The sequence below is a fragment of the Gambusia affinis genome, linkage group LG01 (assembly GCF_019740435.1).
Source record: "Gambusia affinis linkage group LG01, SWU_Gaff_1.0, whole genome shotgun sequence".
NCBI classification, from domain to species: Eukaryota; Metazoa; Chordata; class Actinopteri; order Cyprinodontiformes; family Poeciliidae; genus Gambusia; species Gambusia affinis.
Window position 1 is genome coordinate 19,984,765 of NC_057868.1, and position 12,847 is coordinate 19,997,611.

Below are 12,847 nucleotides of genomic sequence, written 5' to 3' on the forward strand. Positions count from 1 at the left end.
ACATGACTCATATTCTTCATGACAAAAACAGCTTCCTCCCTTCAGGATACACACATGAGTTTCTGGAATTCAAAATAAGTCGGGTCAAATTTAATCTCAGCCTCCCTCCCTGCATTCTGAACCCCTGAACTGAATCTGGTGAGGAAATGAGTCAGTCTGCAACCTCGACCTCTGCAACTGAAGGAACTCATTAAATGTATTGATTTTAAATTAATTAAGCTTTTAAATCTAACTGGGCTCATTATTAATTCAGAGTTACATTGTATCTTTGGTTGTGTTGAAAATGTTTCAGAAAGCCAGAAAAAAGCTTTTTTTAACAAATCAAAATCAAGTTATTATTATATATCATTATTGGCCACTTATTTTCAAGCTGCCTCTCCTTCCAAATTAAATATGATCCTCAATAGTTCCCAGAATGCATCATGGAAGTCTGTCAAATAATGACCATTTCATGTAAACAGTGTACAACGTGTGGGTGGGGACAAATTTAATCAGCAGAACATATGACAGGACTGCTAGATGGGGGAGGAGACAGCCGAGCATTGACTCACTGCATTCCTATCTTTTGAAGTAACGCTTGTTAGGAAACTGGCCGTAGTGTATCCATAGTTTATGAGTTGACTGGATTTTCTTTCATTTCTAATCCAGAGTAATTTTCCTTTTCGCTGCATTAGTATCAGCTAAAACAGAACAAAGATAGCGCTTTACAGCAACGCTCAATGAGAAGATAGAAACGGTGAGGCAAAGTTTAAGAGGAGGTAATTAATAATAAGGTATAAAATGTAATCCTCCAATAACCAGTTTATGGCTCGTCAGTATCAACATAAATTAACAATCAAATTCTAACATTGTTGATGTACTTCAGAGTGATAAACTTCCCCAGCCTGAGGAGATGGGACATAGCCTACAGAGCCTCGGTCAATCAGACGGTAATCACCAATTAGGGAGTTTCACACCTGATGGTCCGGTAGACTCGGTTTGACTTGGGAGCAAAATTACAACATCTGTTGCATTTTCAGCTGGCTCAGTTCTGGAATGGGCTTTTTGTGTTTAGTTTTTCAAACACAAAATTCAGGCTAAGCAGTGAGCAGTAATGGGTATATACTGGTAAATACTTCAGTAAAGAAAGATGGACATAGATTCAGACAAAAAGACTAACTAAACCTAAAGTAACAAAATAAGAAATCTAGAAAGATTTCTTATTTTGGGAGCTAGAAAGACTAAAGAAATAACCAAACTATGATTACTAAAGAAAGATGGGCATGGATGCAGACATAACAGAAGTCAACCTAAAGTAACCAGATAAGAAAAGCTATAAGGACTTAGTAACTTAACTGGAACTCCTAAAGAAAGGTATACCTAAACTCAGACATGTAAGAATAACTGATCCCAGGGTGATGAAATAACTAAGAAATAAACATTACTAGAAACACTACAGAGAGCCTGAAATAAGGAATAATGGGAAGGACTACATAAAAATAATCTAACTATAATCACTAAAGAAAGGTAGACATAGACTCAGGCATACAAGAATAACATAACCTAAGGTAACTAAAGAATAATGATAAATAAGATGCAAAACCCAGAGTCCTGACAGTATAAATACAACTACTATAATGAATGGAAGTCAACAAAAGTCCTAATATGGGCAGAAATACAAACTCAAGTGGGTGTGCGTGTGTGTGTGTGTGTGTGTGTGTGTTTGTCCTGTGTGTCTCCCTCAATAATCATTGTAGGGAAGAAGGTAAGTAGATGGATGAAAGTATTGCAGTTCTCCACTGGATACCCTGAATGATACCCTATGACCTACTAGCTTAGCAACTCATGAAACAACTTAAATAAACATATTGACTGTGTTTTATCTGATTTATAGAGACATGTTTTCACATGTCTATGTCGAATAAACTAAAGGGTCACTGGTTGGGGTGACGAGAAACCCAAACATTGTTATGTTGCTAATCCAGAATTAGCTTTGCTGTCCCTGGTGCCCTGCAGTAAAATTGACTGCAGATGCTTGCCTCTGAGACTTGAAGTCCTGGGAAAGAGAGACCTCAGTCTCTTCCAAGTCTATTATTTTATGCATCATAGCAAAATAAAAATGACCTGATCACAACCTCAAATGTACAAAAACACACAACTGATTTCTGACAGTCATCATTTTTTAACAAAACATCTGGCAGTCTCCAATTTTAATTAAAATAGACTAAATATTTTCGTCTTGTTCCACCAAACAGTAGAATTGAAAGGGGGTGTGTTTCTTTCCCAGTGCTGTAAACCAGAGTTTCATCCAAACCCTTCAGGTTATTTTTAACAGAGTCATAAAAAAAAATATTGTATTCTACTCTTTGCATTTAAAATTAATTTATAAATGTTCATAACTGGACTTTGGAAAGAGGCAGCAGATAAAACAAACTGAATATTTCTTTTTTGGTACAGCTGGAATGAAGTCATTGCACCTAATATGAGAAAACATCAGACAGGTGTGTGAGGGACTAAACAAAAAAAAAAAAAGTTACAGTCTGGAATATTTATTCTGAGATGATCGACAACAAAAGGGAGAAAATGACTGCATAATAAAAGTAAGTTCCTTTTAAGATATCTAACACAAACACACACAATAATTGAAGAATGGTGTGCTGCTGATAGCAGTGTTTGACAGATATAAGGTAAAAACCCAAAAACAAAATGGAAAATAATAGAAAGCAACAAAACTGCTGCTTAAACTGAGACCAGAGTAATTTCAATGGCATATCGGTACTCATGCTAATTCATTTCATTCTTCTTCTAGGAAAACAAAAGAAGAATAAATATGTGACTTTAATGTTTTGGGGTTTTTTTAAATTCACATTTAAAGTAATATTTTATTCTTGCCATCATGTTTCCTTGGGCTGGTAGTATATTAACTGGGGATGCACAATATATTGTCACTAACGTCGGTATCTGACTATATTAGTCATGTTGGTATCGGTTTGATAAATAAAACAGGGCCGATATTAAAAAACACCTTTTTTCCCATCATATTAATATCAGATACAGATATTAGCCTAAATTTTCACATCGGTGCATCCTAAATATTAAACTTTTGAACTGGCCCAGCTAGATTGCCAACTTGAAACCAAAAGGCAAACAAAAGAGGAAGCGAGGGATCAGAATGATTGGAAAAGAGACTTTCCAACCTCCAATCATCACAAAAAATAAATCAATGTAAACATGCAAAGAGCTTTTTGGCAAGCAAATACTATCATTATCATCAAGGTATAAATAATTTTACAACCATATAGTGTGAATTAAAACAAAATAAATTAATTATTTCAAAATTAAGACAGTTTTCATATTACTTTTATCATCTTTAGATAAATACCCGTCTTCATTTCCTGTCAAACAAACTTCTTAGTTGACTGAAATTAGTTTAAAACTAAATGCAAATCTGTAAGAGGTTTTGGACTTAACTTTATCTACACACATGAAACAGACCAGACACCGTCACACATTTACATGCATCCAGTTTCCAGGTCATTTTTATTACCTTTGCTACTGGAGCTGGTGTAGCAGACACATTTATTGCTAATAAATCAGTTGTGCAGCCGAGGTTTTGTCTCATTTTCCTCCTTTATAAAGGAAGCTGATGTCACATTGCAAGGGCCCCGAACAGGAAACACACATCTGCACACAACTGTTTGTCCATACGTTGTTGCCAATAGTTATTAATAAAATTAGTTTTATTAGATTATCAGAGAATCAATCTGGCAAAATTTTAATTTGATTGAGTTTGAAAATTTAGGTTTTTTATGGTTAACAAGAATGAGTTTGCAACTGGGGTCACCATCTCTTTACAAGCCTGTAAAATAAGTGATTTTCCCAAGTAAATGAAACTATAAACCTACAATTTTTCTGACATTAATTAATTTTCTGATTTCTGCCAAGATCTCCTTGACCTTGTATGCATGTGTTTTAGCATTTCTCACCCAGTAAGGTTAATTTTTCTCCCAAATATTGAAAACATTATGAAGACCCACTATTCCCCATGGGGCTCACAGGGTAGGCCCTATTAAAAGAAAAGCTGTTTTTGGATTAATGGTTAGGACTAAGGTGTGAATCAAGTTTATGTTAGACTTCTGGTCAGACATTTCTCAGTAATGGTTAGGGTACGTTTAAGGTTCAGGGTTAACTTATAGAAATGAATGAAATATGAATTGAAGTTAACGCAAATTCCTTATGAAGATGGAAAGATTCAATATGTGTGTGCTTTAGTTTTTGGCTATATGCGTCCTGCAGAGCACTACTATTGCGTATTTTATTTCCATTTTATCAATTTCAGAATATCAACTCACACAATCTCCTTATGTCAGGAAAAGCAGAGGAAGGACAAAGGTTGAGAAGACCACTTCCTGCCACTTCTCAGCTCTCCACTTCTAAAGAATCCAGCCAGTTAAAAATAAGCCATTGTTACATACACACAAAGGAACAATGAAAAAGCTGTCAAACAGGGAAGGTGAAGCCAACGTGGAGATCTGAGATAAAAAAAAAAAAGAAAACACACACACACACACCCACACGCGCACACTGCGTTCATTTAACAATGTATTTTCAGGCAAGTTAGTAAATAATAAAAGCAGTGACTGTTGGATTAATTCTCCTGAATCAATAAATGTACATGAAAAGATGTTACACCAGATTTTTAATCAGATGTTTGCACATGTAACACAGTGCAATATATTCCAAATATATTTCAATTGTTTGTCCCTTTTATCTTGCCGGCTCCACAAATTCTATACAGCCTGAAGAACCTTATTGTGTTACTTTTGATATTTTTGGTTGACTTAAGGAAGTTTAATTTAACTTCCTTAATTCAACTTTATTTTGTTGATTCACAAAAGTAATTGATTCACATTACAAATCACAACAATTACATCCCGAACACAAAAACACATATTGTAGACTCACATCAAATGACTTCAACCTTTCGTCTATCACAACAATGAGTAACAGCAGTGGAGAGGATATCCAATATCACTGAGCCACATGTAGCAACTGCTGCATTTCTCTGTCCAATTTACACAATCAGTGCAGCCTCCCTGCCTCATTCACAAATAATGATAATGGGGCAAACATGGTCATCACACAGTAGATAGCAATTTACCCCATTTTTCCTTCAGGTGTAGTTGTTCTAGTTTCATGACTGAAATATGACAATCAGTTATAAAAACTGCAGCTATACAAGCCAAAGCGAGACAAAAATATGTTGTTGCAATTTTAATAATCAAAACCTACGTCTTAAACTACTGTAACACATAGTGGACACTTTAAAATTACTAATATTAATAATACATTTCACTTCTAATTCATAATCCTTTGTAAACAAAGGTTATTCAGTAGTTTTCCCTCAAAAAATGGTCAAAGTTCAAATGCATTAGACTGCACATTTATTATATAATTATGCACTGTACTAATTTCCCATACACTGTCTGTTATTTATATGTTTTAGTCAGAAAAATGCTTATTCCATTCTGATATCTTAAATAAATAAATTTTAAACATTTATTTAGCTTTTAGGATAATTCTTTTTAACCTGAATGAACTAGCATTTTCTGTATAACCATTATCTGTTGGAAAAGTGGAATTCTTTCTATAAAGAAGGAATTTTTTAAAGAACAACAGTTCCAGTCTTTAATGCTGTCAGAATCAGGGACTTTGAGATTAGCAGCATATTTTGGGTACATTTTCGAACCTTATGTTTCATTGTATTTCTGTGTTTTTGGTTACTTTTCCCTAAGCACTTCCTGGTCTTTATCAACCATTTTCCTTCATTTACTCACTGGTGCAACATTAAATAATCAAACCTGAACCTTTGATTAAATAATCAAAGGTTCAGGTCTCCATGTCAGATTCCCTGTTGTCCTCACCTGCTGTTTCTGGATAGTTCTGTGAATTAAAAGAATCTTTTTTCACTATGCGCAACACCAACCATGGCACATAATGTGTAATTGAAATGCAGGGAAATTTGTTTGCCAACAAAAAGTGAAGAGCAACTGTTTCTTTGAGGGGTTTTGTGACTTAGATGCAGACTCTGGTTGTCCCACATGGGCAGTTCTTTCAGATTCAAGCTGTAAAACCCAACAGAAATTATTTCACTCATCTATTTAAGAAGACACAATCATTGCAAACATGTTGGGGGTCAGTGTAAGCGTTGACACAAAGCAATATGAAATTTTACATTCCCTATCTCTGTTGGCTGCCAACCCAAGCAGCTAGCAGAATAATTAAAGTGTTATCTCAGCTCTTGCTGAGCTGCAGATCATTTGTAATTATGTGGGAAAAAGAGAAAAGCTTTTGGAAAAAGTGCTTGAAAATGGCTCCCACACTCATTCAATGCATCAAGACAACAAATTACATTGCAAACATTTTCAACCCTTCCATCAGCAATATAAACTCTGCAAGATAATTTATCTAATTAAGATGCATTAGTGGGTCGTTTTTATACATAAATACATCAAATAACAAATTAGTCTGCTAAAGCAACATCAACATCAAAAACATCAACACACAGGATAACTTACAAAACAGACCACTTGCTTTAAGCTCTTGTATGTACAAATTCTTTGAGGGCCAAACATCATGAGGCCAACAAAGACATAATAATTATTATAAATGTGCCATGCAACCTGATTTTATGTGAAACACTGAAATGTTGGATAAAAGAAGAATAAAATACATCTTTTTTTTCCCCACCAGGGGGTCCTTTTTGTGGGCTCTAGTGTCCCTTTTATCATAGTAGGCTGACAGGAAAGGGGGAAAGACATGCGGCAAATGTCGTTGGGTCCGGGAATCGAACCTACGACGGCTGCATCGAGGGCTGCATCGAGGACTGGGGGCCTCCAGGCGTGGGGCGCGCTGGCCTCTGCGCCACCGGAGCACGCCCCATCTTTTCTAGATCTTTGATATTATTCGACATCGACAGGGAAAATTTAGGTCCTATAATTTTCCATCATACCCACTGCTGCACACGCCACAGTTCAACCACTGCAAATCTTAATCTGTTGTCTTCAGCTCAGTTTCAGATTTTTCGTTTCCAGCTCCTTTAATCAGTAAATGAAGAATTTACAGATGAATGCTTTGGTGCCAGTTGATGTGAGCAAGATAAGTAGATTAGCCAGAGGTATTTTTCCCGAACAAGGCCGCCTGTTGTTGAGCCCCTCATGGGCTTAGAATGAAAACATTAAGATGATCTAAATACTAACAGAGCTTGGGGTTAGTTTTCAGTTTGCCACAATAACTGATTCTGTGTATTTTACAGATATTTGTACTTATTTCACATCTTGTATTGGGGTTGGAGGTGGGGCGACTTGCATGTGTTGCTCCTTCAACATTAAACTAGAGCTGCAAGTATTGATCATTTGAGAAATTGATCATTCTGTTCTGAGTAGAGCATATATACTGACAAAGAAGGGGTTCTTATCTTAAATGCAAATTGTATTTTTGTACAGCTTTTGCTGCTCTGACAGTTTTATGCTTTTAGCAAATGGCTTATTTTTAGTCTTTTTACATGTAAACAATTAATCAATTACAACATTTTTTGACTATTATTTCAATAATTGATTCTCACAACTAATATGATTAATTGTTTCAGCCCTACATTAAACAATTTTACAAAAATTGGGGCTGCACATTGATGTTAGTGGAAATAGCTAACATCAAAGTTATTTTATCTTCTTTGAACAAGATAAATCAAAATAAGGTGGTTGTCAGTAGCTGGATGTGAAATTTGCAAAATAAGCAAATTGGAAGGTTATGCAAGGAAAACATTCAAGTGGATTAAAAAGATATCAGAGTTAGTACAATTATCACAGAAACATGCTTGAACATAGAAAATGCACAAAACATTAAAGACAAAGATGTTAAACAGGAGACAGTCTTTGTGGTCAAACTGTAAGAAATCAACTGAGATCAGTCATGTTAATGACTAAAACCGTCAATAACATGCAAGCAGAAAAAAAAAAATGATGTTACTGTGGGCTAAAGAGAATCAGATATAGCAGTTTCCAAAGCCACTGATTATGTAAAGTTGCATGTCAGGTGAAGGATCAGATCTGATTGGATCCAGATTGATGAGGAATTTTTTTCACTCATAAAGGCCAATTAAAACTTTTTTTTTTTTGCATTTTTAAAAATTATTTCTATTCATTATCCAAGATTGGAGTGACGGCACATTCAAGAATGCCATTTGTTGTGTAAGTATGTTGTCACACAGTCTGATTGTTCAGTTGTTGGGTTTATATTTGCACCATGTCAGTTCTCCAGAGTGCTTAATGGCATATCTTCTGTCCCTCATGTATAATTCCTGTCACTTTTGTTCTTGAGCTTTGCTGAAGTGGCCTCTTAATGATGTCTGATCCTATAAACCACCAACAAAAATAAGCACTTAGCAAAACTGGGATTTATGGCAACCAAGCCATCAAAGTATGACTAATTACTGACTTTATACTCTCGTAGTTTTACCAGACTTTTACTTTTGTAATTTGGTATTCCATGATAGTTTTAAATTTAATTTTTGTTTTAAAAAACTCAGCAAGTCTAGAAGAACAAGCATAAATTGTTCTCTATAGCAGTCTTTCATAGTCTGCTATATTAACTTGTAGTGAAATAGGATGAATTATAAACCACACCGACTTGTGTTTTTAACATCTTTTAAATAATGGGAAACTTTAATATTTGCATCCATATTTATTTGGATTGGTTAACTGATTTATTGATTAATCTGAATTAATCAATATGAGATTACGCATCGAGCGACAACTCCAGCATCCCTGCAACTATGATTTGCACACAGAATGCCAGCTATCTACCACCGAGGCTAAAATAAGCAGAGTTTCTCTCACAAATTCCAAGGAGAGAGGAGGTTGTTGCTTGTGTTATGAAAAATAGACAGCAAGTCATGGAAGTGGGGGGATAGTTGGAACCAAAGTGGCCAAAAAACCTATTAATACACTGATAGCTTCCTGGCAAGAGCAGGCTGTTCCAGTCAAAGGGACTCTCAGCGGGTGAGGGGGTGGAAGTTTCCCACGAAAGTGTGCGGAGTCAGCCTGTATCATCCAGGGAAGACGGGGAGGTGTTTAAAAGTCAAGCTGCTCTCAGATCAATGTCTTGAATGTGAGTATTAAACAGGAAACAACTCCTGCTGGTGGTAGGGACAAAACACTGCTTTAAAGATGACCAATTGTAGCTCCTTGAACAGGTCAAGATAGGTTTATTGGATACACTGACATGTTCTATAATTTTTATAAAAAATTTTCTAAGATAATAAGATTTCAGTGTTTTTTTGAGTTCTGTCACTTTAAATCCAAATAAGATGCTCCTGGCCACACCCAACAACTCAACATTTACAGCCACACATGCATAATTATAATAATAATAATAATTAATGGCACTGAAACAAATAAGAAAAATGTGCCAACAATAATTAGTCCAACATTGTCTTATATCCTTTATGGTACCACACACACCTTGATCACCTTGCATATGTTTTTATACCCTGTGAACCTTTCCACATTGTATCATATACACATACAGCATAAATGAGAAAATATTTCCTAGCAGCTTTCTCTGAAAGACCAACCTGTTCATGAATGTGAAGACTAAGAAAAATAATACATGGTTTTAATTTAGATTTTCTTTTTTTTTATTTGCATGTTTTTCAATCAAATTTCTTCTTTGACAGTGAGGGGGAAATGTTTGTATGTGGGGAACACATGGATTTCAGGAAAACCTAGAAGCAGAACACATGGAAGTTGTTTGCGAAGAAGACCAAAGGTTAGATGGAAAGGGCCAGATTAACTAAAAAGATCCTCTGTGATCATTTCAACACCAGCTGTTCAAAAAAAACATAGTCTGATAGATGCATTTATTATTATTTATCAACCACACATCCCTCTGTAGTGGAGCCAATACCATCAGCATCATTCCTGTCAATAACTGCATCAGCTTCGCCATCCATGGCAACGTCAGTCATGACTTGGGTATCATTAAAGTCAAACTCTGGTTCAAATTAACAAAGTTAACTCCCTTTGTAACTCAAATGCGTCAGGTTCTATGTTGAAAACTGTGAGCATAACTACAAATGTTGCTTTCAGGTTTTGCTTGTGCCAATGGTGACATCTGGTTTTTTTCTTGTTTGTTTGTTTTTTCTTGGTCTGACCGACTTAGATTGTGACCGACTCATGCTTCTTTTATTCAAGAGAGGAAAAATCAACTAACAGTTAATGTTCTTTGATACAGGAAGTAATTTTTCCAACAGAACATGAAAGAATTATATGATTCTCCCTATTTTTGAATCATAGAACATGTCATATATGCCCCTAATCGTTTTTATAAATAAACAAAAAATGCAACCAAAACATCTCTGTTTGAATGGTGTGTTTACAGACCAAAAATGAAGGGAGTGTAGTTTTAGTATCTGACCTAGAGATTTGACCGATTTGCCCAGTCTCCGGTGAACTGATTGGTGCGTCTCTACACTTCTCTCTTGCTATCAGAGTAGTTCAATTCCTAGGCCCCTTGTGATGTCATCAGCCTAAATACGTACAAAGCAGATGACCTTCTCTTTTGCCTCCTGTGAACTTTTGACAAACTTTATATTTTGTGAATTGCCACAGGGGAAATTCATACTTTATAAACAATCTCTTTTGTGTTGGTGTTTAGTTTAGAGTAACAAGAAAATACACAACTGGAAATTACCTTTAAAGCAAAACCAAACAGACTGCATGTGGTGGTGCAGTGATTGCTAACATGCATGAAAATAACCCAGGAGAAATGCAAATTACTTGAGGGAAAAACAACAAAAGCTTTTGCAAGCTCTTCTAGGCTGTTGTGAGCAATTGAAATTATTCTTGTTTGCATCTGGCTGTTCTCCTTTTACATTGTTAGCAGATTTAATGCGAAACAAAGCAACTTTCTTTAATTGCAATTTTATGGGGGGATTTTCTGCCATAATCCAAGAGCACACGTAAAATCCTGCTTTCAAAATAAAAATGTAAGAAAAAGTATTAAAAGTTTTGAGAACAAATGACATGAAATCCTGTATTCAGACTGAAAATGTGTGCTCTTGGATTATGGCTGAAACAATTCCCCATATGATATCTTTAATCTATATTTAATAAAGCCAAAGCAGATGTACAGTGGCATGAAAAAAATCTTCACATACAGATTTATTTTTTATTTATTTCCTTTTTGCCCTGAACATTAAATCCAAAATTAAATTTAAAATGAACAGGAACCAGTGAAAAATCTCTTCTGTGTCCAGTTAAGAGACTTGAGAATAATATCCAAACCATCCTTGTGAAAAGCATATTAGAACCCCATCAAGAACCAGAATGTTAGGGAATAATAAATTCTGCTCTCTGGCTTAAAATTGTAATGGAAAAAGTCCATGCACCAGTTCATAAATTTCACTCAGATTAATCATCTCCTAGTGAAAGAAGATTCTCTTCCATGACTTTAACCATGCAGCGCATGCTTGAACATCCTTCAATAGAGATGAATTAACTCTGCAAAGACGAAGTGATGTAACAAACCCATATCCAGTTCTTGCAAAAGTCTGATGTGTCACAACCAGTTTTAAGGTTCAATTACTTTTTCACATCATGCCAAGCTGGTGCAGATGGTCGTTTTAGGTTTTTTTAAAAAAAAACAAACAAAAAACTATTTGTCTCTGTCTATTTCTAAAATTTGCTTGATGATCTAAAACATTCCTTGGTAACACAAGAAGCTAAAACAGAATAAATATGTAAGGGTGCACATACTTTTTTTAACAGTACTTTATCTTCAGGTGTTTGCTCATTAATATAATTTAAACATAAAACCTTCTGAACGTTAATGAACAAGATTGCAGACCATCCTACTGACTGTCAGTCAGGGGCATCTTGAGATCAGCTGTAACACAGACTGCTATTATATGTGGAATCCTTCATGCACAACGACTATCTTGATGATATGAGTTACAGCAGCATTTTCTTTGGGGTTAGTACAGTATTTTTGAACTGAACTGAATTGGAGCCCTGCCTTAAGTATCAGATGGTCACAATAGAGTGAGTCTGTTGTTATGATGTCCATTAATGTGAAGCGGTGTAGATGAAAGGCGAGTCCTCGGTCAGCACCAGCTAACTTGGAGTAATCCTGGCGTAACATTTGACAAGAATGACAGTGATTTAATAGAGCTTAAAATTGTTTACTTAGATAAAGCAATCTGCCTCTGCAACAGCAACTCTTTAAGCAATAGTAAAAGCAGACAAAAACACTTGTATCAACTTTCCTATCCTTTTATGACAAGAGAAGCAGTGAAAATAACTGACTTAATGTGACTGCATCTCAAACACACTATTAGATTTCAAATAGGAACTTAGAATGTGTATCCTGATTGATATGAAATGATTTAGTTGCTACATAGTGCTGCATTTGATTATATATATTTAAATGCATTCCCAGGTTTTTCTGTTTAATATAAAAAAAAACAAGTATTCCACCCTGAGCTGTGTAGGAGTATTAGCCTATTATTTTTTTCTTTTTAATGACACTACTGATGCCTCTTTCAGTCATAAAAGAGAAGTAATTCCGTAAAACCTATCTAAAGTTAAGATTCGCGACTTACCCTTGTTTTGAGTGAGATGTCAAACTTTAGTTTCCTCCAGTGCTTGCATGACCCGCGCTGGAAAGCGTCTCATTCACTCTCCCTAACAACTCTGACCAAGCCCACAGACTGAGCTGCCGCTGTCAAGTCACCCGACATCACGTGCCCCCCGTCTTACGGGTAATTTCAAAATAAAAGAAACAGCGATTTAAATTTTTGTTTAAAACC

At 35.5% G+C, this 12,847-nt stretch overlaps 1 protein-coding gene across 2 annotated transcripts in view; it reads right to left on the reverse strand.

Moving 5' to 3' along the window:
* The window catches only part of calcrl2 (calcitonin receptor-like 2), a 31,076-nt gene extending 18,286 nt beyond the window's left edge, over window positions 1-12,790 (reverse strand). Inside the window, exon 1 of one of the 2 annotated variants that reach the window (XM_044098778.1) lies at window positions 12,641-12,790. The gene's annotated coding sequence lies outside the window, so the exon portion shown is untranslated. The remainder of the gene's footprint in view (window positions 1-12,640) is intronic. The other variant, XM_044099463.1, reaches the window with a different exon arrangement.
* Between the last annotated feature and the right edge of the window lie 57 nt (window positions 12,791-12,847).